The sequence below is a fragment of the Tamandua tetradactyla genome, chromosome 20 (assembly GCF_023851605.1).
Source record: "Tamandua tetradactyla isolate mTamTet1 chromosome 20, mTamTet1.pri, whole genome shotgun sequence".
NCBI lineage: Eukaryota > Metazoa > Chordata > Mammalia > Pilosa > Myrmecophagidae > Tamandua > Tamandua tetradactyla.
This window is the reverse complement of record NC_135346.1, coordinates 22,382,758-22,410,132: the sequence shown is the minus strand read 5'-3', so window position 1 is coordinate 22,410,132 and position 27,375 is coordinate 22,382,758. Positions and strand designations below refer to the sequence as shown.

At 41.3% G+C, this 27,375-nt stretch overlaps 1 long non-coding RNA gene across 1 annotated transcript; it reads left to right on the top strand.

The window, feature by feature from the left end:
• Window positions 1-4,068: 4,068 nt before the first annotated feature.
• LOC143664484 (uncharacterized) lies at window positions 4,069-26,201 on the top strand. Its single transcript, XR_013166439.1, has 3 exons — window positions 4,069-4,152; window positions 23,793-23,914; window positions 26,007-26,201. It is a non-coding gene; the product is annotated as an uncharacterized LOC143664484 (long non-coding RNA).
• The last annotated feature ends 1,174 nt before the right edge of the window (window positions 26,202-27,375 follow it).

Here is a 27,375-nt window from a genome sequence, read left to right as displayed (position 1 = left end):
CCAAGCTCAGGGTGAACAAAGGGGCCTTCCGGGGCAGAAGCCGGGTGAGAGAGCTGATCTCGGTTTTCTTCCCACCTCTTACTAGCCCCACCGAGCTCCAAGCTTCTTCCTCTCAAGGAAACAAGGAGGGCTTCAACAATGAATGAAAAGAAATCCTGCTACTACAGAAGTCTCTGGAAATGAAAGATGCAGGAATCATCTCGCCAGGCTGACTTGAAGGGACCAAGAGGCCCCCTCCATTTGGTATCTGACATTCCCACCCTTATAAGGCTACAGCCTGGGTCCCAGGCCCTGGGAGGTGTCACCTGTTAGCATCTTCAGTCAGTTTTAATGTCTGGCAAGGGGTCTTGGAGGTCCAGCTGGGAAGGCAGGGTGCCGAAGGAGGCTCACAGAAAGGGGCCCCAGACCAAATCTCCCTGCAGGGGGGTAGGGGGTGAAAGAAAGGCGGTCTTATACTAAAAAGGACTCAGAGGAGTTGAGAAGACAAACGCTGCCTATTTTACAGATTTCCAAGCACATCCTGTCTCCACGAGAACCAGGATGTGGCACTTTCTCAGGGTCGTTTGTGCTTTGGCTTCTCTGCCAAGACCGTCCCCGCCAGGAACACAGCTAGACTGCTGAAGACCGACTGTTCACTGTGAACCACACCCCTCCCTTGCTGGGTACCACTGCCCCGGGCTTTTGGGGTAAACAAAATGAGACAAACAAACCCCAGAGTTTCACTCAAGCTCTCTGGGACCGGGGCATGGCTACAACCGTGGGAGCCGAGGCTCTTGGAAGCCAGGTGCGCCGTAAACCTCCGGTTATGACGCCAGGATCGCTGCCATCCTTACTCCCACCAAACTGGTTTAGTGCTTCCGAGAGGGCCTCAGGCTGGCCCTCCCCGGAGAAAAGCCCCAATTAGAGGACACTTTCCAAACAGTCTTGTGGGAAGGACGGGGCGGTGGGGTGCCTGCTGAAAGCCTGCGGGGGTCCCGGCTCCCCCGCCGACTACCTGTGGGACCCTGGGCAAGTTACCTGGCCACTCTGAGCCTCAGTTTACTCTGTTGTAAATGGAGCTGATAATGGAAGTTACCTCTTAGGATTTCTGAATGGACTGAATGCTTCCCACTCTCAGGACAGAGACCAAAATCCTCTCCTTGGCCTGGGAGGTCCAGCAGGTCACGGCCCTGCCTGCCCACCTCTTGCCACAGGCTGTCTGTCCCCTCCCTGCTGCCCCTCCCTGCAGCTGTTCGAGCCTTATCTTGGGTCCTCACCACTCTGAGCTCCTGCATCAGCACTCAGCGTACCAGCTGCCTGGAGAAACTCTTCCCTTGAGTGACGCCTTCCAGGTCCAGCTTAAATATTCCTGCCTTGACTGCCCACTCCCCTTCGAGCCAGGCCCCTGATCTTATCTCCAGCGGCACGTTCTTTCCCCTCCCGGCACCCTCTGCCAGTGGACGCGGGTTTGGGCGATCATGTGCATGAGGCCAGCTCCTCTCACGACGCTCTTAGCTCTTGGGAGACAGGGGCTCATGTCTTATTCACTGTGTAGCCTCCGTGCCTTGCACATAGCGGATGTTCAAATAAATCTTGACTGATTGAAAAAATAAAATGAGATGGTGCAGGGAAAAACCTGGTGCCGCCTCGGCTCATTCAGCCACTTTGGCTGCTGGTCCAAGACCCTTCAGGGGAGAAAATGAGGAAGACAGAAAGGTCCCTACAAGCCAATTATAGATAAGCCAGGAAGACAAGATCAACATCGGCAAGGAACAGGAAGGGATAGTCTTCAATTAGATGTTCCATAGGGTGGTATAATAGCCATAGAAGCACAGAGAAAAAGGAGCTAATGAATACAGAGAAAAAGTAAATCAGAAAAAATACAGCTAAAGGTGAAGGAAAATAAAACAGTGAAGGAGAGTCAGTAGAATTCCAGGAGAGTAAAATAACTCTTCCACTAGCTACTATTTACCATTTATAGCATCAATGACCGTCTTTGCTGTGGACAAAATCTTGTCCCCCACAAAGACATACTCAAGTCCTCACCCCCAGTGCTGTGGACGTGAACTCCCTTGTAAACAGGAGCTTCGAAGATCAGGCCTCCTACAACCTGTCTGGAGTCCTTCTAAGCAGAGGAAATGTGGACATGGTCAGAAGTAGGAGTCAGGAGACACTCAGCTGCATCACAGGGGAAGAGATTGAGTTGTGGATTGTCAGTGAGACACCACCAGAATGCTATGGACTTCAGAAAAAGCCTCATCTCCCAATGTCTTGACTTCTGACTTCTAGCCTCACAAATTGTGAGAAGATGAGTTCCTGTTGTTTAATCCAACCAGTCTGTGGTATTTGTTAAGCAGCCCTGGCAAACTAGGACAATCATCATCATCACTCCAGAGCGAAATTCAATTGAACATTTACCATGGGGCAGGGTACTGTACCAAGCCTTCTACAGAATTACTTATTTAATCTTCAAAACGACCCTGAGAAAGTTCTTTATTATCACCATTGTAGAGGTCAGGAAGTTCAGGCTCAGAGAATGTCCAGTAATTTGCCCAAAGGCTCATAGTTAGAACGTAGAAGGTCTGACACTCACACACAGATTCCTTCTAGACTCAGTGGATCTGGGCGAAGGCCAGGTTGGCCAGGCAGCAAGACTTACAGTAGATGTGGCAGTAAACCTGGAGCCACAGATGTTAGTAAACCTTGAGATGGGAAGATGCAATGAAGGTTGGTTTAGGGATGTGCACCTGGTACATTCTAGTACAGAATGGATGGGAAGGGATAGAGTGTCTTGGAATTGACAATTAAACCCACAGGCTGGGGTGACCACAGTTGATATGGAGAGGAAGGGACGGACAGATGCAGGGGAGAGTTTAAAGAAGGAACAGACAGGATCTGGGAGGTGGCTGTGGGGGATCAAAGGGGATTATTTGAAGAGCGTGCTGGAGTTTTAAGCCAAGGCATAATATGAGCCCATCCCACATCTTGCTGACAAAACTCAACAATCTGCCCCCAAGCTTAGCAACCACCCATCTTCCCCCACTTCCCACTGTTTGAAAGATGACCTTGACTGGTTCCTGTGGTATGCTGGTGCCAGATCACACCCGCTCATAGGAGCTGATTGTGAACATCTCTTCCCACCTTTACAATCAGCAGCATCACAATGGTTGCTTGGAATCAGCCACTATAGCAGAATTTACATCATGGAAACAGGCAAATTCTACAAATTAGTGCTTTTATTTCTCTGGAGCTAGTATTAAACATTTACCAGCACACATCTGCCTAGACCCAACTTAAATTTTTCCCATTCTGCATCACGAACTCTTTCTCCGTTTCTGCATTGAGTGAGGAGCAGAGGAGGAGGATGAATAGAATAAAAAAAGGAGCCCCATATGAGCAAATTCACCCACATAAAGGTAATTACAATAGCTACAACTCACTGAAGGCCAGCTCTGTTACAGAATCTGGACTAACTGTATTTGTATTATCTCATTTAATCATCCCAACACAGCTGTAAGGCAGGTCCTACATCTACCTACTTTATAGACGAGGCTCAAGGAGATTTAGTCTGTTGTCCATGGCTGTTCAGACAGTAAATGGCAGAGCTGGGATTCAACCCAGTCATGTGTGTCCCCAGAGCCATTGCACTTGACACTTGGGCTATTCCTTTCCAGATTGTCACAACCTTCTTTCCTGACCAGTCCTTCTGTTTGTAGCAGTACTGACTGCAACCTTCACTATTCATGTGGGGTCTGTTTCAGTTTGCTAAAGCTGCCAGAATGCAATAAACCAGAAATAGATTGGCTTTTCGAAGGGGATTTGTTAGGTTACAAATTTACAGTTCCAAGGCCATAAAAAATGTCAAAACTAAGGCATCAACTAGAGGATAACTTCATGGAAGAAAGGTCGATGGTGTCCAGGGTTCCCCTGCCACCTGGGAAGGCACATGGCGACTTCCGCTGGCCCTTCTCTCCTGGGTTGGCTTCAAAATGGCTCCCTCAGTTCCTGTGGGTCTTTCCAGCTTCTCCTGGGGTGTTTTCTTTCTCTTTTAGCTTCTCTTGACTCTGGGCTCTCTCTAAAATGTCTCTGACTTACAGGACTCCAGCAAGCAGATTAAGACCCACCTTGAATGGGCAAGGTCACATCTCCATGGAAACAACTTAATCAACTTAGGTAACATGATGGCTGCCCCCACAAGGGGATTAAAAGAACATAGGATTTGGGGGTACATAACAGACTCAAGCCAGCACAGGGTATTACCTGCAAACACCAAAACCCCATCTAGTGAATAGATAAATAAAATGTAGTATATCGGTATTTCCATACAATGGAATATCACTCAGCCATAAAAGGGAATGAAATTCTAATACATGCTACAACATGAATGAACTTTGAAGATGCCATACTGAGTGGAATAAGGCAAACACAAATGGATATATATTGTATGATTTCACTATAAGAAATAGCTACAGTGTGCAAAATCATAGAGAAAGAAAGGAGAGTATGGGTTATGGGGTTGTAGGAAGGAGGAGATCTGGGGAATTAATGCACAATGGGCGCAGGATTTATCTGGGGTGACAGAAAAATTTCGGCAATGGATGGCAGTGGTGTTAACACAACATTGTGAACGTGATTTGTTCTAATTTGCTAGCTGCTGGAATGTGATATACCAGAAACAGAATGGCTTTTAAAACGGGGGAATTTATTAAATTGTAAATTTACAGTTCTATGGCCATGAAAATGTCCAAATTAAAGCAAGTGTATAAAAATGACCAAATTAAGGCACCAACAAGAGGCTACCTTCACTCAAGAAAGGCCAATAACGTCTAGGGTCTCTCTCTCAGCTGGAAAGCCACGTGGCAAACAAGGCAATGTCTGCTAGCTTTCTCTCCAGGCTTCTCGTTTCATGAGACTCCCCCGGGGGGGTATTTTTCTTCTTCATCTCTAAAGGACTCTGGCTGTGTGGGCTCTGAGACTCTCTCCAAAATGTTTCCTCCCTTAAGGGATTCCAGTAAACTAATCAAGCCCCACCCGAAATGGGTGGAGTCACATGTCCCTCCAACCAAAAGTTAATACCCACAATTGGGTGAGTCACATCTCCATGGAGATAATCTAATCAAGTTTCCAACCTACAGTGCTGAATAGGGATTAAAAGAAATGACTGCCTCGACAAGACGGATCAGGATTAAAACATGGCTTTTCTAGGGTACGCAATTCTTTCAAACCGGCACATGATTAATGCCACTAAATTGTATACTTGGAAGTGGTTGAAACGGGAAAGTTTAGGTTGTGTATACATATGTTACCACAATTTTTTTTAAAAAGAGAGACTAAAGACACAATGACAACCAGCTACAACACATGATCCTGGACTAAATCTAATAATGGAGGAGAAAGGACCCAAAAGGACGTCATTGAGCATGGAAAAATTGGAATATAAACTGTAAGCTTTATATCCGTGTTAAATTTCCTGAATTTAATAACTGGACTTAAGATGGTTACCTAAGTGTATATCCTTGTACCTGGAAAAGTACATGGAAATATTAAGTGGTAAAAGAGTATGATGTATGAAATCTGCTCTCAAATGTTTAGACAGATGATAGATTAGACAGATAGAAAGATAGATGGATAGATAGATAGGCAGACAGATGAAAAGAAAACAAATGTGACAAAATGTAGGGTCTATATTGGAGTTCTCTGTCATTTTTTGCATTAAGTTTGCAAATTTTCTCTAAATTTGAAATTATTTCAACATAAAAAGTTTAAGGAAAAAACCTACTCTGACTGATTTAGCAGATTTAGAGGTCACTGGGTGCTCACCAGAATTGCAGGAAAAGTAAAGAATTCAGCCTGAAAAACAAGGATGTTGTTAAAGAAATGGAAAGAGTGGTCTGGGTTCGATTAGAGATAAAAATGAAGCCTATTGGGGTGGGACTAAAGTAAATCAGAATACAGGAATAAGAAGGACATTTCCTGTATTTTAGAACTTCAGCTACCCGATGAAACCGAAGGAAGAGAGGTTTATTTTGTCCAAAACCTAAATTTTCTGTAGCACATAATCTAACTCAATCTGTCTGGCTTGCTCTTGTGAAGCTTACTTATTAGTGGAGAAGCTGAGCCTATAGGTATGCCTGAGAGTTACTTCCAGAGGACCTCTCTTGTTGCTCAGATGTGGCCTCTATCTCTCTAAGCCCAACTCTGCAGGTGAAATCATTACCCTCTCCCTAGGTGGGACATGACATCCAGGGGCGAAAGTCTCCCTGGCAACATGGGATATGATCCTAGGGATGAGACTGGTCCTGACACCGTGGGATCAACAATGCATTCCTGACTAAAAGAGGGGAAAGAACTGTAACAAAATAAGGTATCAGTGACTAAGAGAGTTCAAATAGAGTCGAGAGGCTACTCTGGAGGCTACTTTTATGCAAACTTCAGTTAAATATGGCTATTTACCATGGTTTACCAAACCCCAACGAAGATCATTTCTGCCAACCCCAAAGAACACTTACAGCTCTATCTGAGAGTCTACAAAAGTTCCATGCACTACGATTATTTTCCAGAAACTTACAACCTCCAGATGGGTTCCTAGGCCAGATAAGTCCTGAAACGCAGAGGGGCCAGCTTCTCCAGGACATCAGCTAGTTCCATCCCCCTATCCTATATTATCAACAGCCTTTCCAACATGAAAAATTAGAATGGGTATAAGCCAAACAACCCTAAAGATTGGGAGAAGGATCAAAGGAAGAGGAGTTATAATAGAGAAGAGAGGATTTAACAAATGAATGTAACTGCTGAATCATTATATTGATACTTCTTTTAGTCTCTAGTGTCTTGGACCAGCTAGAAGGAAAAATCTAAAATTGTGGAACTGTAACCCATACCAAATTCTGAAATCTTTTCTATAACTAATGGTTATGGTGTGCTTTGAAATGTATTGCTTTTTTGTGTATATATTATATTTCACATTTTTTAAATGTTAAAAGAAAAAAGAAGGAAATCTTAAACCCTAAAAAATAAAACAAAAACAAAAAAGAAAAGAAGAGAACATGAATCCAGGGAGACCAGGCCCCAGATCCCACCTGGTTGAGGATACCAGGGTGTTCACCACACCACTGCACACTGGACACTTTTCCAGCTTTGCTTTTGCTGGAAACTGGATATAGTTGTCACTTCCTGAGGTGAATTATCTTTTCCTACTTCTCTGAATCACCTGTTGGATCTAAAGTCCCAGAGGGAGCATGTGATTGGCTGAATATCAATTCCCTGCCTCATCCTAGCATTTACTGGGTAGGGGTGGACTTCTAGAGTGGTAGATCCTTTCATCAGGGGAGCAATTAGTAGGGAGATCCTTAAGCACAGGAGAGAGTTTAGATACTGGGTAGCCTCAGAGAGTTCTATTGCTTTCATACATGGTTTTCCCTAGCACTTTGGCTACCTATGCAGAGTCAATCTGCTTGTGCTTCTCTGACCTGCTTAGAGACATATGGAATGTCATTCATCACTTTTATTATCCTGTTACCCATATTTCTTTCTTAACCATAAGTTAGGATACTTTCAGTTACAAATGATGGGGAAACCCAGCTCAAACAATAAAGGCTCTAGAGGTCTCTCTTATGTAAGCTTCAGTTAGACATTGCTATCTATCATAGCTTGCCAACCCCCAACCAAAACTATTCCACCCAATCTTAAAGAACACTTAGAACATTATATGAGTCTACAAAGATTCCATGCACTAGGGTAACTTTCCAGAAACCTACAACCTCCAGATGGGCCGCTGAACCAGATAAGTCCTGAAATGCAGAGGGCTCAGACTCTCCAGAACATCAACTAATTCCACACTTCTATCATATTATCAGTAGTCTCTTTCAACATGAAAACTTGGAATGGCCATCACCCAAATACCCCTAAAGAGTGGGAGAAAGATCAAAAGTGTTGGTGAAGTTATACAGAGAAGGTAGGATTTAACAAATGAGTATGACTGCTGATATCATTATATTGATATTTCTTTTAATCTCCAGTATTTTAGAGCAGCTAGAAGTAAAAACCTTTATTTGTGGAATTGTAACCCACACCAAACTCTGAAATCTGTTCTACAACTAATTGTTGTGATGTAATTTGAAATTTATTGTTTTGTTTTGTTTTTTTTACATTTAGTCACTATTATTATACACTCTAGGCATTCCTAGATTATACCATTTCAGTCTTATATGTTCTTTTGCATAAAAAAGAGAAAAAGCTCAATTGTGATAATAAATGCAAAAAAAAAAAATCAAGGGACCAAACATAATATGTAGGTCTACAAAAAAAAAATAATAAAGGAAATTTATCAGCTGATAAAACTGAAAAAGGCATGAAGATATTTGCCTTCAGCTGAAGTCTGACCCAGTATTTCAAGAGACATCATGGAGGAGTTCATTTCTTTCTTATCTATCTGCTTTGTTAGCTTCCTGCTCCTATAGTATTAAAAGGTTATGACAGTTCCAAATTCTACACCCTTACACCATCCAGTCTAGGAGAAGAAAGATGATGGTTAGGTTCATGTGCCAACTTGGCCAGGAAATGATCCCCAGTTGTTTGGTCAAGCCAGAACTGGCCTAATTGTTACTGTGAGGACATTTCATGAACTTAAATAATCAAGTTGATTACATCTATGGCTGATTCCATCTACAATCAACTGAGGAGATTGCCTTCAGCAATGAGAGATGCTTCACACAATCAGTTGAAGGTTTTAAAAGAAGTGATGACTTCAGCAGTCAGAAGAGAGAATTTCATCTCTACTTCAACCAGCCAGCTTCTCCTAGGGAATTCATCAAAAACATTCATTGGAGATCCCAGCGTGTAGACTGCCTTATGGAATTTGGACTCATTCATCTCCACAGTTGTGGGAGACAATTTTATAAAGCCTCGTAATATTTACAGATATCTCCTGTTGGTTCTGTTTCCCTGGAGAACCCTAATTAATACAGAAGGCATTTATCAGTGGCTCCACAGAACTTGATATTCCTCTCTGTTTTTGGCTTGAATTAGAGATTTATGTACCTCTGAACCACTGACTGAGGTCAGTGGATGGGATCCCTGATTTATTTAGGCCAACAGGAGTCAGGCTTGGAAACCAATCTGAGCACATGTGAGAAATGACATACCCAAAGGACTTTTGGAGAACTGTAGGTAGAATGGATACTACAGAAACAACCAGCAAATGCCCACCACACTTGTTCTATGCTATTCATATACCACCTCTGTGACTCCATTTATCTCCAAGCACATGAGGAAACCCTTGGCGATAATGACTATCTCTTATTCATCTTTGTGCTCCAATATCTAATACACAGACACATAGACACACAGTATGTCTATATAATGAAAAAGAAAGTTGTCAGCAAGTCAGAGCAAATTTTTAAGTGGGAACATTTAATATAAGAGTCATAAACCACTGAACAATGTGTCCAGAGAGAGGTCTTTAAATTTGCCTCACCCAAAGACTGATCCTATTGCTATTGCCAGGCTCTGGTCTTCCCTGAGGTTTACATAGGGCAGTGCCAACTGTCAGTGGCCAATTGGGTTATTTGAGGTGTTATCTGCCTTCTCAGGAATATCTGTGGACTGGGTGCCCTCAGCTGCACTTCCAATCTGAAGGTGATGGAGTGAGTCACCAAGGTGGGTGTGGGGACTAAGGGTATCAGTGTTTTCTTGAACAATGCTCTTCTGTCGAAAATCCCTATTCATTGAGGTGACTCACTCTATCTTTTTAAATGGTCTCCTTTGGTCAGTAGGGCATCATGGCACAGAACCCAGAACAAAGCACTGCAATAATGAAAATAAGAGAAGGAAAAAGAGAAAAATAGAAAATTTATGAACATGAATGGCTTCTCTTCTTTCCTTTGGCTCAAACATATTAAAAATATAGATCTCTAAGCAAACTAAAGACATCCAAGCAAAGCCTTCATTTCAGGATGGTCCAGTATTATCCAAAATACATCATTATCTTTAGAGCATCCTCACCTCAAGACTTACTTGTTCAGAGAACATGTGACACAAAGCTTTTGCGGTCATCCAGGCTATGTTAATTAGAAAAGGTTTAATCTTATAACCAAGACCCCATGCTTCCATCCATTTTTCTTAAAGAAAGATAATTGCTGTTTAAGTCTCTAAATTAAGGGGTAATTTGCTATGCAGCACTAGGTAGTTAATACAGAAGCCATGCTCACCCCACCACCAGACAGCACCAACTTAGCAGGCATATGAGTTACCCCTTGGTAGTGGAAACTCCAACCCCAGTGAAGCCTCTGAATGACTACCACCCTAGCTGAAAGGTGACTGCAATTGCATAAGAGACCCTAAAATTCCTCAACCACAGAATTAATTTATTCATTTATAACCCTTAACATTACATTCAAAAATATGAATTAATTAAAAATAAGAATTGGCTAAAATCAAAGGCCTAACCCGTATGCCTGGAAGAACTAGAAAAAAGAACAGCAAACTAATACCAAAGCAAGCACACAAAGAAATAATAAGGATTAAAAAAGAAATGAATGAAATTGGGAGGAAAAAAAAACGATAGAGAATTATGACTGAATGCCTCTAAGAGAATCCCGCCCAGGTGGAATGATATGGCAGTGCTGCAGGACCTTGGATGGCCTCAGACAGCCGGTCCTCTGCCATCCCTGCCAGTGGGCCATTGCCTATGCCCCACGCATTGGGACTGGGTCCAGTGCAGAAAGCCCCTCATCCCAGGAAATGAGGTGCACAAGGTTTACGGGGAATCTGTTATTAACCGTTCTTAGATAACTTGCTCTGGGTCAGGGTTTTGTATATAACAAAGCAGCTCCCTCTCTGTGATCTAGTGAAAAATTAGCCCTCAACACAAGGTTTAAAAAGAAATGGGGGGGGGGGGGGAACCAGGAAAGGAGAGAAAGAACAATTTTTAAACAAAACAAAAAAAGTAAAAACAAATGAACTTAAAATAATAAGCAAAAAAAAAATGAGAATAAAAAACAATAGAGAGAATTTGCCAAACCAAAAGTTCTTTGAAAAGATAAGTAAAATTGACAAACTTTTAACTAGACCAACAGAGAAAAAGAGGGAGAAGATGCAAATAAATAAAATCAAAAATGAGAGCTGGGACATTACTACTGACCCCACAGAAACAAAATTGTCATAAGAGGATACTATGAATAACTATATGCCAGCAAATCAACCCAGATGAAGCGGAAAAGTTCCTAGAAACATACAAACAACCTTCACTGACTCTAGAAGAAATAGAAATGCTCAACATACAATTACAAGTAAAGAGACTGAATTAGTGATCTAAAACCTTGCAATAAAAAACAAAAATGCCCAGGACCAGATGGTTGCACAGTTGAATTCTATCGATGATTCCAAGAAGAATTAATACAAATCCTGCTCAAACTCTCCAAAAAAACTGAAGAGTAGGGAACACTACCTTACTCATTCTATGAAGCCAACACCACCCTAATACCAAAGCCAGATGAAGATACTACAAGAAAAGAAAATTATAGATCAATTTCTCTTATGAATAAAGATGCAAAACTCAACAAAATACCTGTAAATCAAATTCAATAGCACATTAAAAGAATTATACACCAGTTCAAATAGAGTTGAGAGGCTACTCTGGAGGTTGCTCTTACACAAGTTTCAATTAGACTTGCTACCTATCATAACCCGCAAACCCCCAACCAGGACCATTCCAGCCAATCCTAAAGAACATCTAGGGCAATATATAAGATTCCACAAGGGTTCCATGCACCAGAGTAACTTTCCAGAAGTCTACAACCTCCAGATGGGTCCCTGGTCCACATAAGTCCTGAAACCTAGTCCAGCCTCTCCAAAACATCAGATAGTTCCATCTCCCTACTCTATATTAGTGACAGACCCTTCCAATATGAAAAATTTAGAATGGCCATGGCCCAAACACCCCTACAGAAAGGGATGGAAAGATCAAAGGTGATGGTGGAGTTATACAGAGAAGATGGGATTTAACAAATGAACATGAATTGTGAATATTAAATTGATATCTCTTTTAGTCTCCAGTATTTCAGAGCAGCTAGAAGTAAAAACCTGAAATTGTGGAATTGTAACCCACATCAAACTCTGAAATATGTTCTACAACTAATAGTGGTGTTGTGCTTTGATATTTATAGCTTTTTTGTATATATGTTACTTTTCACAAAAAAAGAAGGAAAAAAAGTTTATTGTAATGATTAAAAAATACTTAAGCCTTTTAGCCTCCTATATTCTGGAGCAGCTAGAAGGAAAAATTTGAGAGGATTGTATGATAGCCTATGACAAATTCTGGGATCTGTCCTGTAGCTACTTGTTGCAGACTGCTTTGAAAACGATTGCTTTTTATTTCTTTGCTTTGTGTTCTAGTTTGCTAGCTGCCGGAATGCAACATAGCAGGAATGGAATGGCTTTTTAAAAGGGGAATTTAATAAGTTGCAAGTTTACAGTTCCAAGGCTGAGAAAATGTCCCAATTAAAACAAGTCTATAGAAACGTCCTGGAAGGCATCCAGGGAAAGATAATCTAGTTCAAGAAGGCCGATGAAGTTCAGGGTTTCTCTCTCAAGAAAGAAGGCACATGGCGAACACAGTCAGAATTTCTCTCTCATCTGGAAAGGCACATAGTGAACGCGGTCAGGGTTCCTCTTTCATCTGGAAGCGCACATGGCGAACACGGCATCATCTGCTAGCTTCTTCTCCTGTCTTCCTGTCATGAAGCTCCCCAGGAGGCATTTTCCTTCTTCATCTTCAAAGGTCACTGGCTGGTAGACTCTGCTTCTCGTGGCTATGTCATTCTGTTCTGCTCTCTCTGAATGTCCTTCATTCTCCAAAATGTTATAGGACTCCAGAAACTAATCAACAACCACCCAAATGGGTGGAGACATGTCATCACCTAATCCAGTTTAACTCTTGATTGGGTTACATCTTCAGGTAGATGATCTAATTACAGATTCAAACATACAGTATTGACTACGGATTATTCTGCCTTTACAAAATGGAATTTTGATTAAAACATGGCTTTTCTAGGGGACATACCTCCTTTCAAACCAGCACACTTTGTATATATGTTATACTACACAATAAAAAAAAAACCTTAAAAAAAGTTAGGTAATAAATTCACAGATTTGGTTTTTATGGAAAAAAAAAAAGACCTCTACACCATATTCAATTTGACATATCCCAAGTATACAAGGGCAGCTCAATATAAGTAAATCAATTAATGTAATATACCACATTAACAAAATGATGTGATTTTGACATAAAATAATCTGTTGATGCAGAAAAGGCATTTGAAAAAATCCAGCATCCTTTCTTAATAAAAATACTTAGAGAAAACAGCAATAGAAGGAAACCTCCTCAATATGATAAAGGGAATATTTTTAAACCCCACAGCTGACATCATACTCATGGTGAATGTCTGAAAGCTTTCCCTCTAAGATCTGGAATAAAACAAGTATGCCCACAGACAACATCAGTGGAAATTCTAACCAGAATAGTTAGGCAAGAAAAAGTAATAAAAGGCATCCAAATTGGAAAGAAAGAAGCAAAGTGTTTAATATTTGCTGATGACAAGATCCTAAATATAGAAAGACCTGAAAAAATGACAACAAACAATTAGAGCTAATAAACAAATTCAGCAAAGTGGCAGGGTACAAAGTCAACATGCAAAAATTGATAGTGTTTCTGTACACTAGTAATGAGCAATCAGAAGAAAAAATCCAAGAAAATGATTCCATTTAAAATAGCAACTTAAAGAATAAATTATCTAGTACTTAACCAAGGATGTAAAGGACTTGTACTTAGGAAACTACAAAACATTGCTAAAAGAAATAAAAGGAGACCTAAATATATGGAAGAATATTCCATGTTCTTGGATTGGAAGACTAAATATCATGACTATGTCACTTCCACCCAAAGTTATTTACAGATTCAATGCAATCCAATCATAATTCCAACAGCCTGCTTTGCAGAAATAGAAAAGCCAATTATCAAATTTATTTGGAAGGGTAGGGGCCCTGAATAACGACAGACATCTTGAATTTGGAGGACTCATACTTCCTGACCTTAAAGCATATTATGAAGCTACAGTGCTCAAAATAGCATGGTACTGGCACAAGGATAGATATATTGAGCAATGGAATAAAAAAATGAGAGTTCCAAAATAGACCTTCATATCTATGGCCAATTTATTTTGACAAGGTTGCCAAGTCCACTCAATTGGGAAAGAAGAGTTTCTTCAAGAAATGGGAGAATTGGATATCCATATGTAAAAGCATAACAGAGAACCCCTATCTCATATCATACATAAAAATTAACTAAAAATGGATCAAAGACCAATATAGAACCAGGATTATAAAATTCCTAGAAGAAATTGTACGAAAGCATCTTCTGGATCTTGTATTAGGTGATGGTTTCTTAGTTTTTACGACCAAAGTACAAGCAATGAGAGAAAAAAATAGATAAATAGGATCTTCTCAAAATTAAAAATTCTGATGCATGAAAGGACTTAGTTATGAAAGAGAAAAGACAATCTACTCAATGGGGTAAATATTTGGAAACCACAAATCCAATAACAGTTTAATATCCGGAATATATAAAGAAATCCTACAGTTCAACAATAAAAAGATAAACACCCAATTAAAAATGGGCAGGGCAGTGCGATAGTGGCTCAGTGACAGAATTCTTGCCTGCCATGCCGGAGACCTGGGTTAAATTCCCACTGCTTGCCCATTTAAAAAAAATAAAAAATGGACAGAGGACTTGAATAGAGATTTCTCCAAAGAAGATAAACACATGGTTAAAAAGTACATGAAAAATGCTCAACATCATTCAAGTAATGCAAATCAAAACCACAATGAGATATTTCACACCCACTAGAATGGCTACTATTAAAAAACAAAAATACAAGTGTTGGAGAGGATGTGGAGAAATAGGAACACTCATTCATTGCTGGTGAGAATGTAGATTGGTGCAGCTATTTTGGAAGACAGTTTGGTAGTTCCTCAGGAACCTAAGTATAGAGCTGCCATAAGATGATAGGGATATACTCAGAAGAACCAAAAGCAGGGATGCAAACAGACACTGGCACCCCGATGTTCATCTTTTTCCAAAATGGTTCCCTCTTAAAGAGCCCCAGTAAGCAACCCCACCTTGAATGGGTAGAGACACTTCTCCATGGAAACCATCTCATCAGAGGTTACCACCCACAATTGGGTGAGCGACATCTCCAAGGAAACAATCAAAAAGGTCCCAACCAGCAATATTGAATGAGGATTAAAGGACATGGCTTTGCTGCAGTACATAACAGCTTCAAACCAACACACATGGAAACAGCAAGTGTGCATCAACTGATGAATGAATGAACAAAATGTGGTATATACATAGGATGGAATAGTGTTCAGTCATAAAAGGGAATGAAGTCCTAATGCATATGACAACATGTGTGAAATAAACTGAACACAAAGGAATAAATATTGTATGATCTCAGCGATATGAACTAATTATAATAAGCAAACTCAGAGACTTAGAATCTGAATATAGGTTATCAGGGGATAGGCTGGGGGTAGAGAATGGGGAGTTGATGCTTAATTAATACAGAATTTCTATTTAGATTGATAGTAAAGATTTGGAAATGGTTGGTGGTGATGATAGCACATTTTTGTGAATGTATTTAACAGCACTGAATTATATATGTGAATGTGGCTAGAAGGGAAAACTTTAGGTCATATATATGTTACTAGAATAAAAAGATCCACATAGAACTATATAACATTTTGAACCTTATTGTAGATGATGGTATAGTTAATAGTACAAGAGTGTTCCTTCATGAATTATAACAAATACATGACACTAATACAAGGTCTTAATAATAGGATGGTATATCAGAAAAAATACACCTAAAATTAACTATAGATGATAGTTAATAGCAAATTTTCATCAGTTGTAACAAAAGTGCCAATAATATGGGGGTATATGGGAATGCTGTAATTGTTACATGATTTTTCTGTAAACCTACAACTTCTCTAAGTTAAAATAAAAAAGAAATTACAGGACATATTTCATAGGCCAGTGTTTTAGGTGTTTTAAGTGTGGTAATTCATATAAATTGCTTCACACAGTGCCTCAAACACAGAATCTCTCCATAAGTACTGGCTACAACTGTTAAAAAATATAGTACAGGTATTAAAAAGTGCTATCATCAACAGTAACAAATGTTCCACGCCAATGCAAGGTTTTGGTGTTGAAGTAGGGTAAGGGTATCTTGTATTTTATGCACAATTGCTCTGTAAACACGCAACTTCTCCAACAAAAAAGATTAATTTAAAAAAAGGAACAATGCCATCAGCTCTGCTCATCTGTCAGTTATGACCTGAGAACAACAAGGTAAGGCTTTATAAATGGTCACTTGTTGAACAAATTTCAAGTGTCATATTAATGGAGGAGACCAGTACTGAAAATCTTAAAGTGATATCTATTTGACTTTGGACCATGTTATAGAATTTCCTCCTCTTCCCAAGTCATCATCCAAATTACATGTGAACTCTCCTCAAAGTGAAACTGTGCCCACTGGGTACACTTCCAATGGCCTGGTGGGAGAGGCCAGTCAAGAATTAACACTTCGCCATATGATCCAGTAAGGACACAATCCACATGAACAATAACTATCCTCAAAATGTCTGTATAATTCTAAGATCCAGATTGTGTCTACCTTAGACCAATAAGAACTAAAATCATAACCACAGTGGTTACAATTACTGGGCACTTACTTTGCACTGTGCAAAGTACTTTACATGCATTATCTCAATCAATCTTCTCTGAAGCCCGTGGATAAATAGTGTTATCAATCTGTATGTTTCCTAGGGTTGCTGTAACAAATTATCACAAACTAGGTGGTTTAGAACTATAGAAATGTATTGTGTCAGGGTTCTGGAGGCCAGAAATCTGAAACCAAGGTGCTGGCAGTACCATGCTGTCTCTTGTGACTAGTCCAAGATCTCCTAAAACCAGGAGCTACCCAGTGAAGGAGCCCCTTCCCCCAGGCCAACATATAACACAAATCGCAGTCAGCAGCTCCACACACACACACTCAAGGCCTCCAGTCAGTGCCTCATTCTTCAATATGAAGATACACAGGTCACTACACATTCAAGGAAAGCCTCTTCAGTGAAAGAGATAAAAACAAACAAAATAAAAGTATCTTCAAGGAGGTTGAAACAGTGCATGTTAAGATCAATCTTTCTAAAAAACTATACTATTTTCAGAGTGATAAGAGATTTTTGCATCCATGAAAAAAGAACAGTATGCTATAAAAACGGAAGTCAGAAATAAAAGAAGAATTTTTGAATAGCAAAAATTCAAAACTGAATAGAATTGCTGGAGGATGAAACTGAGGAAATTTCCTAGAAAGTGAAATAAGTAGACTAAGAGATGGAAAATAAGAAAGAAATGTTAAGAAAATTAGAGGACCTGGTCAGGAGGGCCAACTTTCAATTCATATGTATTCCAGAAAGAATACATCATTAAGGAAATGAACATTCAGGGTTAGAACAGAGAAGAAAAACTACTACTACAGGTGCTACAGCATAAGAATTTATTATAGGGGTTAGACCTAACACAGTTGTTAGAACTGGCAGAGTAGTCTATGCAGGCTGTAGCCTTTACAACTAGTGTTGAGCCTGAAGTCCCCATAGACTGGAAGTTGGGAAGGAAAGTTTGATGTGGATAAAAGCAGGGGAAAGGTGGAATTCAAGAGGCCCCCTGAGGACAGCTGAAATCCATGAGGATAAATTGAGACCCATGTCTTTGTCTCACTACTTCCAGCCTCAATGCCATGAGTGACCTACAGGAGAATCTAGCTCCTTTCACCACTGTAGAAGCGCAGACACACACAGGTCAAGAGCTCAGAGAAGCTGAAGCAGCAGATAGTATGGGAGCTAATACAGCTGCACGTCTGGGTGCCACCCCAAATCAACCAGATGAGCTAACAGATCACCAACACGGCAGGCTGCCTCAGTTCCTGGTTCTGGACATCAAATTGAGACCATAAAAATATGGCTGCTGCATTATTTCTCCTTTCTAAATTTGGCACAAAATGTCTGTGCTGGTTTGAAATGATGTTTGTACCCTAGAAAAGCCGTGTTTTAATCTTAATCCCATTTTGTAAAGGCAGCCGTTTCTTCTAATCCCTATTCTGCATTGCATGTTTGAAACTGTAATTTGATCATCTCCCTGGAGATGTGATGCAATCGAGAGTGGTTGTTAAGCTGGATTAGGTGACGACAGGTCTTCCCCTATTCGGGTGGGTCTGGATTATTTTCTGGAGTCCTATAAAAGAGGAAACATTTTGGAGAATGAGAGATTCAGAAAGCAAAGCAGAACGACATAGTCACGAGAAGTAGAGTCCACCAGCCAGCGACCTTTGGAGATGAAGAAGGAAAATGCCTCCCAGGAAACTCAGGAGTGTTTGCCTGTGCCTGACTGTGTTTGCCATGTGCCTTTCTAGATGAGAGAGAAACTCTGACTGTGTTCACCATGTGCCCTTCCACTTGAGAGAGAAACCCTGAACTTCATCGGCCTTCTTGAACCAAGGTATCTTTCCCTGGATGCCTTCCAAGACATTTCTATAGACTTGTTTTCTCGGCCTTAGAACTGTAAACTAGCAACTTATTAAATTCCCCTTTTTAAAAGCCATTACGTTTCTAGTATATTACATTCCGGCAGCTAGCAAACTAGAACAGATTTTGGAACTGGAGAGCAGGGTGCTGTGGCAGCTTGCAAATACCAAACATGTTGGAATGGCTTTTTAAGTGGATAAGGGGAAGATTCTGGAGGAGTTGTGAGGAGTTTGATAGAGGAGGCCTGGAATGCTTTGAAGAGACTGTTGGTAGAAACATGGATTCTAAAGATACCTCTGATCAGGCTCTAGACAGAAATGAGGCACGTGCTATTGCTGGCTGGAAGGAAGGCAATCCTTGTTTTAAAATAGCAGATAATCTGGCAAAATTGACTAGTGGCTTTGGCTGGAAGGCTGATTTTAAAAGCCATGAACTTGGATATTTAGCAGAAGAGATCTCCAAATTAAATGTGAAAAGTGCAGTCTGGTTTCTCCTCACAGCTTATAGTGAAATGTGACAGGAAAGAGATAAGCTGAGAACTGAACTCTTGTTACAAAGAAACCAGAAGTTGATGTTCCGGAGAATTCTGGGCTTCCTGGAAGGGAGATTCCAGAGAACAGTGCCCACATGAGGACTTGACCAAATGTGGAACCAGTCAGCCATTTCAGAGAAAGCCAGGATTGGACATGGAGTTATCCAGGAAGGATTTGTGGAAACTCCTTATGTCTAATGGACACGATCCAAGGCTACTGCATAGAAAGCCAACAAGAGTGTTGCGAGATCTATATAAAGAGAACCACTGCCAGTCGGGACTGAGAGGGACAGAGAAGGGACACAATGGAGGAAAAATAACTTCAGAGGCAAAACCATGAAGGTTGAGGTCTGAAGTCCAGAAGCCTCAGGTCAGAAGAGTGGACCCACCCAAACCCGTGGAAAGGGTGAGTTTGCCCCAAAGGCAGAGAATGGGCCTTCCACCTTGTTGCAGTGGAAGAGTCATGCCGCCTCAGGCCTTGGTGAGAGTGAAGCACATTCCTTGGAGTTTGGGGAGGGCCTGGCTGCCACCACATGGTGGGGTTGAGCATGTGCCCCGGAGATGGCAGAGAGCCCAGGTGCAGCCCCAGTGCTTGGAGAGGGTGGAGCTGAGAGAAAGGTGGTCTCCCCAATGTCCCCCAAAGTTGCAATCAGAGAGAGGCAGGCCTCTGCGTAGGCCCTTGGAAAGGGTGGGACTGCCGCTTTCAGAAGCCCCAAATATAAATGATTCTCAGACTTTGAAATCTAATGGATTTTGCCCTGAGGGTTTCGAAACTGTATGGGTCCAGTGACCCCTGTGTTCCTTCCTCCCTATGGGAATGCATATGTGTATCCCATGACTGTTCCTCCTTTGTATGTTGGCAGCAAATAACTTGCTATGAGTTTTCAAAGGTCCAGAGACAGAGGAGAATTTGCCTGAGCACAGACCAAACTTATACCTAACTCTGATGAGACTTTGTACTAGTTTTAACCTTGTATTGCATTTGATTGTTACTGAAATGCTTCAAAGTTTTCTGATATTATGATGGAATTAATGATTCTTTCTATGAAACCTAGTTTGCCTCTCTTGAAACTTGTTTTCTCCTTTTTCCTGGTTTTCTGAAATTTTACAACGATGTGCAAACATGTGAGTCCATTTTCATGCGTTGTTCAGGATACCCTATGGAAACTTATTTGAAAATATTTTTCTCTTCTGGCTTACTTCTTATGATGGATTTGCACTATGTCTACTGAGCTAAGCTGGTACTCTATCTCCCAGAATTCCATCTTCTGTATTGTGTCAAACTATTATTGGCCACCAAAGACATTTTTCTAACTGTGGGAATACAATATACCAGAAACGGAATGGCTTTTAAAAAGGGGAATTTAATAAGTTGCTAGTTTACAGTTGTAAGGCCTAGAAAATGTCCCATTAAAACAAATCTATAGAAATGTCCAATCAAAGGCATTCAGGGAAAGATACCTTGGTTCAAGAAGGCCGATGAAGTTCAGGGTCGGGGAAAGACATGGGCAAAACATGTCTCTTTTAGGGTCCAGAGGGTGGAGTGTGCTGGTTTGAAATGATGTATGTACCCTAGAAAAGCCATGTTTTAATCCTAATCCCATTTTGTAAAAGTAACCACTTCTTCTAATCCCTATTCAGCACTGTATGTTTGAAACTGTAATTAGATCATATCCCTGGAGATGTGATATAATTGAGAGTGGTTGTTAAACTGGATTAGGTGATGACATGTCTCCACCCATTTGGGTGGGTCTTGATTAGTTTCTGAAGTCCTATAAAAGAGGAAACATTTTGGAGAATGAGAGATTCAGAGAGCAGAGCAGAACGACATAACCACGAGAAGCAGAGTCCACCACCCAGTGACTTTTGGAGATGAAGAAGGAAAATGCCTCCCGGGGAGCTTCATGAAACAGGAAGCCAGGAGAAGAAACTAGCAGATGATGCCATGCTCGCCATGTGCCCTTCCAGATGACAGAGGAACCCTGACCGTGTTCACCATGTGCCTTTCCAGATGAGAGAGAAACTCTGAACTTCATTGGCCTTCTTGAACCAAGGTATCTTTCCCTGAATGCCTTTGATTGGACATTTCTATAGATTTGTTTTAATGGGACATTTTCTAGGCCTTACAACTGTAAACTAGCAACTTATTAAATTCCCCTTTTTAAAAGCCATTCCGTTTCTGGTATATTGTATTCCCACAGTTAGAAAAATGTCTTTGGTGGCCAATAATAGTTTGACACAATACAGAAGATGGAATTCTGGGAGATAGAGTACCAGCTTAGCTCAGTAGACATAGTGCAAATCCATCATAAGAAGTAAGCCAGAAGAGAAAAATATTTTCAAATAAGTTTCCATAGGGTATCCTGAACAATGTATGAAAATGGACTCACATGTAGGCACATCGTTGTAAAATTTCAGAAAACCAGGGAAAAGGAGAAAACAAGTTTCAAGAGAGGCAAACTAGGTTTCATAGAAAGAATCATAACAGCATCATATCACTCAACTTCTAACTCTAAAAGTTAAAAGAAGATGGAATGCTGTCTTCAAAACTCTGAAGAGAAACAACTTCCAGTCTAGAATTCCTCACTCAAATTATCACCTAAAGATGGAGATGCTATAAGGCATTTCAGACATGCAAGGCTTAGGAAAGCTCCCGAAGGATGGGATCTACCAGAAGATATGAGATTCCAGAAACACTGGATCCTGCAGTGGAGGGAGACTAAAGGAGCTCCTAAAGTGACAAGATAGAGAGATCCCAGGAGTAGCTATGCCTGAAGCCCACGGCAAAACAAGGCCAGGCTGCAATGGTCAGAGTATTTGCACAGCTTCCCTTGAAGTGAAATTAAAAGACTATCCAATGAATTTTAATGCTTTGAGAGGAGACTCACAATTAAGGATTCTTCAGGTTGAATTTATGATAAGCATATAAAATGTATAACAAACAAAAAATAGGCTATTACCTTCAGGGAAGATAAAAAATTCTACAGGAAAAGAAAGAATATTCAGGAATACCATGTGGCTTAGCTATGGATAGTATTCTGCAGTCATAGTAATATAAATGTTGAGTGCTGATCTAATAAATATTAGAAGTAACTATCTTGGGCAATGGGGAAGGAAGTGGTGGGGGTGGGGGCGGGAATGGAAACGCTAAGGGAGCTCAGTCCTCATGTTCCAACCTAGAATTCTAAAATAAATATTTCAACTTTTGAACTTTATTCCATGTGAAAATATTGCCTACAAAATAAATAAAATTTGCATATGATATATGCATTCATGTTTCATAGTGGGATATGCCTTAAATAATGCCTTAAACCGGAAAATCAAGAAGTAGCAATCTAATTATGTTATCTAGGTATACAGAAGATTACAAAAAGAAAATACCTAAAAGATTTATAAGTAGTTACCTCTGGGGAGGAGAAAATGGGGTAGAGTGGGTCCTTCCATTTTTAAACAAGTTCGGTAGAAGTAGTTGACTCCAAACTATATATATGTGGTGCTTTGATTTAGAAAATGAAGATATAACCATCAGCTCTTTAAAAAACTTTTTATTTTGAAATAACTTCAAACTTTACAGGAAAGTTGCAAAAATAATGTAAAAACAATACATAGAACTCCAATATCCTCTCATGCCGATACCCAGATTCACCAGCTTTTAGTATTTTGTAACATATGCTATATCTTTCAATCTCTCTATCTGTCTGTCTGTCTATTATCTAAATATCTGAGAGTAGACTGCATACATCATGCTCCTCTAGCACTTACTTCCAGGTACATTTTCTGAGCACAAGACACTTACTATGAAACCATCTTAAGTACAGCTATCAAGTTCAGGAACTTTAACATTGATATAAAGCATACAGTCCATAGTCCTATTTTTTTTAGCTGTCCCAATAATGTTCTTTTGTAGCCCCCAACTCTGAAGGAAAGAGAGAGAGAGGAAGGAAAAAAGGAAGAGAGAAAGGAAGGAAACAAGATTTTTAAATAGTTAAATAGGCTGCGCCAAGTTTGCATTGCCAGTGAGTGAAGGAGCCGGGTTTCGAACCCAGGATCGTGTCTCCACAACACTCTGTAAATCACTACACAACACCACACCAGACCCTCAAGACCTTGTACAGTAATCCCAGTGTCTGGTGGGCGATGCTGTACCTTAGGCAGGGAGCAAAGCCAAGGGCACAGCGTGTGAAAGCTTGTAGAGACAGAGGAAAAAGGTGGACCGCAGAGCAAATACGGAATCAGAGGAACACGAGGAGGTCGTGTGACCCGATCCTCGTCGGGCAGTGCGGGGAGTCGGGAGGGAGAGCACTGCAGGGGCCAGGGTTTGTGCACAGAGAACGAGGAGCCCAAACATCTGCAAAGATGCTGGTGGGAGCGGAGGAAGGAAGGGTGGTGGAGGAGGGAAGAGGCGTCTCCCTGGACAGGAGCAGGAACAGGGACCAGGATACACCAGATTCGACAGGGTGACCTGCAGGTTTTCATTTTCATTTATTTTAGTTTTTCAGTATTTGTTTGTTTGTTAGATCAGTTGTAGGTTTACAGAAAAATCTTGCAGAAAGTACACACAGAGTATTTCCTATTATCGACACTTGGCAATAGTGTGGTACATTTTTTTACAACTGATAAACCATGATTATTATAATTACAGGTTTTCGTTTTTGAATAAGTGCTTCCAGAGAGAACAAGTGGAGGGAGCTCAATCAGTTTCTACTGAGGGGCTGTGTGAATGCGAGGCTTGGCCCCCCTTCCTGGCCCCCAGGCGGAGTTAAGGTGGGTGCTTTTTGGTACCACCGTCAGCACACCAAGAATGCTGTGACCTCAAGCTCCCCCAGAAACCAACCTGGGGTGCTCTGCCCGAGTCACTCAGGCCAGCTCTCAAAAGTCCTGTTCAACTCTCAGGAAATCTGAACGGCAGCTATTATCTGATTGGTAGCTTGAAATTGGCCATGGTGGAAGGAGTAACAGCACAGAAATCAGCAAATACTCCAAATCCGGGTTTGTTTTGATTTCAGAAAGCCAGTTATTGGACATTTACCAGCATACCACTGCCCATACACGATAAAAGAAGAAAAAAATAAGCAGAGACTGAGAGTGAACAGGGAGGGTATAAGGACATTGTTAATTATGAGAGCTAACATTTATGAAGCATGTACTGTGGGCCACACAATGGACCAGAGGCTTTAATATGCTGTCTCATTACATCTGATAAAAGTCCTATGAGGTAGAGATTTAGTTTTTACCCATTTACATACATTGAGACTGGGGTCTAAAGAGATTAGGCAGTTCGCTCAAGGATACAAAACCACAAAGTGTGACTCAAACCTGACATCTCAGATTTAAAGCCTAAACTCTTGACCTCAACACTGCAGGGAGCCAACAGCACAAAGCAGTTCCGTATGAACATGCCGAGGCCCGTCTGCCGAGATCCAAACCCTGGCCCTGACGCTAAGGATGTGACCTCGAGTGAGTTTTTCACTCTCTCCCTCAGTCTCCTCATCTGTAAAGTGGGGCAAATAATAATATCTCCCACATGAAGTCCACAGCACTTCACACAGAGCCTGGTACTCAGCAGTAACAACAAAGTTAGTTAGCTTGATTCTTGATAAAGTTTGGTGATTTCCACCTCATTCTATAAATAAGGAAGCTGTTAGACTCAAAAAAAAAACTGGCATTTTGTCTCTGGAGCTCATTCCTTGGTTGCCTCTAGAGAGTAGTGGGGGACTTGTGTGAAGGAGGTTGAATTAGTATCTACTCAGGAGTCAGATTCCTTACCAGTCTTAAGATAGAAAGAATTTAATACACAGAATTGCTAAAGTGATATAAAGTTGCTTACTAGGTAATTGATTGGGTAAAAAGAAAAACTCCAAGATTTCATGGGTGTGGCAACTGCAGGAAGAAACTACTGCCCCTAGGATGGGAAACAGAGAGAAGAGTTGCAATTTGTTAAAGCTTGGAAGCGTGGGGAGGGGGCCTCTTGTCACATGCTAGGGGGAGACCTCTGCAGAGCAGCGCGAGATGGCTGGTCCCGGGGTCTTCAAGGGGAGGTGTCAGAAACTGCTGTTAGAAAAACTACAAATATTTGCTATATTGTTCTTTCTCTTTCTCTCTATATTCTTTCCATTTTGGAGGTGGGAAAGCTGGGGTACAGGAAGATTAAGCCATTTGCCAAAGTGACATGGCTAGTAACGGTAGAGTTAGGATTCTACCCCAGTCTTCTGACTCCAAACACCACCAATGGCCCCCACCCCCCATCCCCTGGCCATAGAGAAATAGACTGACAACTAGTAATTACAGAAACAATGCTGGTAATGACTGGTTGGCTTGGATTAATGGAAGGAAGATGAGGCTTGAATTAAAACAAAACACTGGATAACTCAAAAACCATTTTCCTTTGGTTCGGGAATACAGCCAGAGACATACTCTCAGAGGAGCAGCTACATGCAAACCATCTGGACTTGGCCCCCTCCAAACCCAGGGCTGACATTCTCTGGAAGGGATCCTGAAAGGATCCAGCCCCTGCCCTCCCACTGTCCTGAACTAGTGTATCCCTAAGATTCTCTAGAGGAGCACCAACTACATTTCTGGATATCTCACTCTCTTTTCTTCCTGAAGACTCACTTCCAAATCTTGCTTTGCAAACAGCCTATTCCCTCCTGTTGTGCCCTCTGGAGGAAAGCATATTCCTTCACTGGAAAGAAACAATCTCTGGTTCACCTTGGAGTGAGTCTGCATGAGAACCAGGGAAAGGACTGTTCCCCAACGCGTGCTAGAAGGGCAAAGCGGGGAGCTGTTCACACGGCAGCATGAGGTCCCAGCTCACATTCTGACTTATTAAATATATCCAACTCTTCTGGTTTCTCAGATCCCCTCCTGCCAGCTGCAGCAACCGCAAGCGGATACACTGTGAACATAGCCCAGATGTGGGAGCGTGAGTGAGTGGAAAGAAATGCTGGTAAGGCCAGATCAAACTTGAGCCTAGGGCTGGTTTCAAGTGGAAACCTGGAGCCTGTATGGCTTTAGCGCAGCTCTGGTCCTGACTCAGTGAGCAATAAACAAGTTATTCATTCTTTCTGGACTCCGCTTCCTTCTCAATAGCTCTGAGATAAATGCAGTGACTTCCATCTCTATGGGAAGAGGTGAATGTGTCAAAGGTGGCACAGTCCAATGTGGGCACAGGTGAAAGGGCAAATTGGCCCTGAGAATCCCATGGGTTGAATCTGACTTGTGGACATTATTTTAAAAGAACAGACTTTTGCTTTCAGCTTTCGGCTTGGAGGAAGCCAAAGTACCACTTTCTGTAGTCATCCTGCATCTGGGTTCATCCAACACCAGCTGCCTCCGCCACGCCACCCAAGTTTGACCCCAAGATCAGAGTCGCATATCTGAGATGTACCCATGGGAAAGTCAAGGCCACATCTGCCCTAGCACCTCAGATCAGCCTGTCTGTCTGGGTCTGTCTCCGAACAGGTTGGTGATGATATCACCAAGGCAACTAGTGACTAAAAGGGTCTAAGGAATATGGTGAAACTGACTATTCAGAACACACTGGCCCCAACTGAGGTGGTACCTTCTACTGTATGCTGATCACCAAAGGAACCACCCAGACACAGAAAGAGGCAGAGAAACATTAAGCACATAGAAATATCACTTTTGATGAGATTGTCAGCATTGCCCAACAGAAGCCAGTCTTTAGCCAGAGAACTCTTTGGAACCATTAAAGAGACTATGGGGACTGCTCAGTTCGTGGGCTTCAATGTTGATGGATGCCACCCTCAGGATATCACAAATGACATCAGCAGTGCTGCAGGCAAACATCCAACTAGGTAAGAACTACAAAGGAAGATATTTCAATAAAAGATCATGTGACAAACAAATAAAGGGAAAAAAAGTCTTCTAAATTTAAATTACTTTCTAACATTAAAAAACCAGGAAGTAGTAGTTCCAGTGGGAAATATGATACAATATGTATGTTACCATGATTAAAATTTTCTTTAAAAGATTGGAGGTTCTACAGTTTTAAAAATTCAGATTTCCAAGAATTGGAAAATTTAAAATCAGAAGGGTTAGGTTCCCACAGGGTACAAAGAAGTAGAGCTTGGGAGCAGCTGTCACTGACCTTTGACAATTTGTTGCAGTCTCCACAGTTGCTATTATTAGGCCTGTCTCACTTGTTTCTAATACCAGCCTAGGTGAAAATGTAATTTAAGACTCAAGGAAAGCTCTGTCATAAC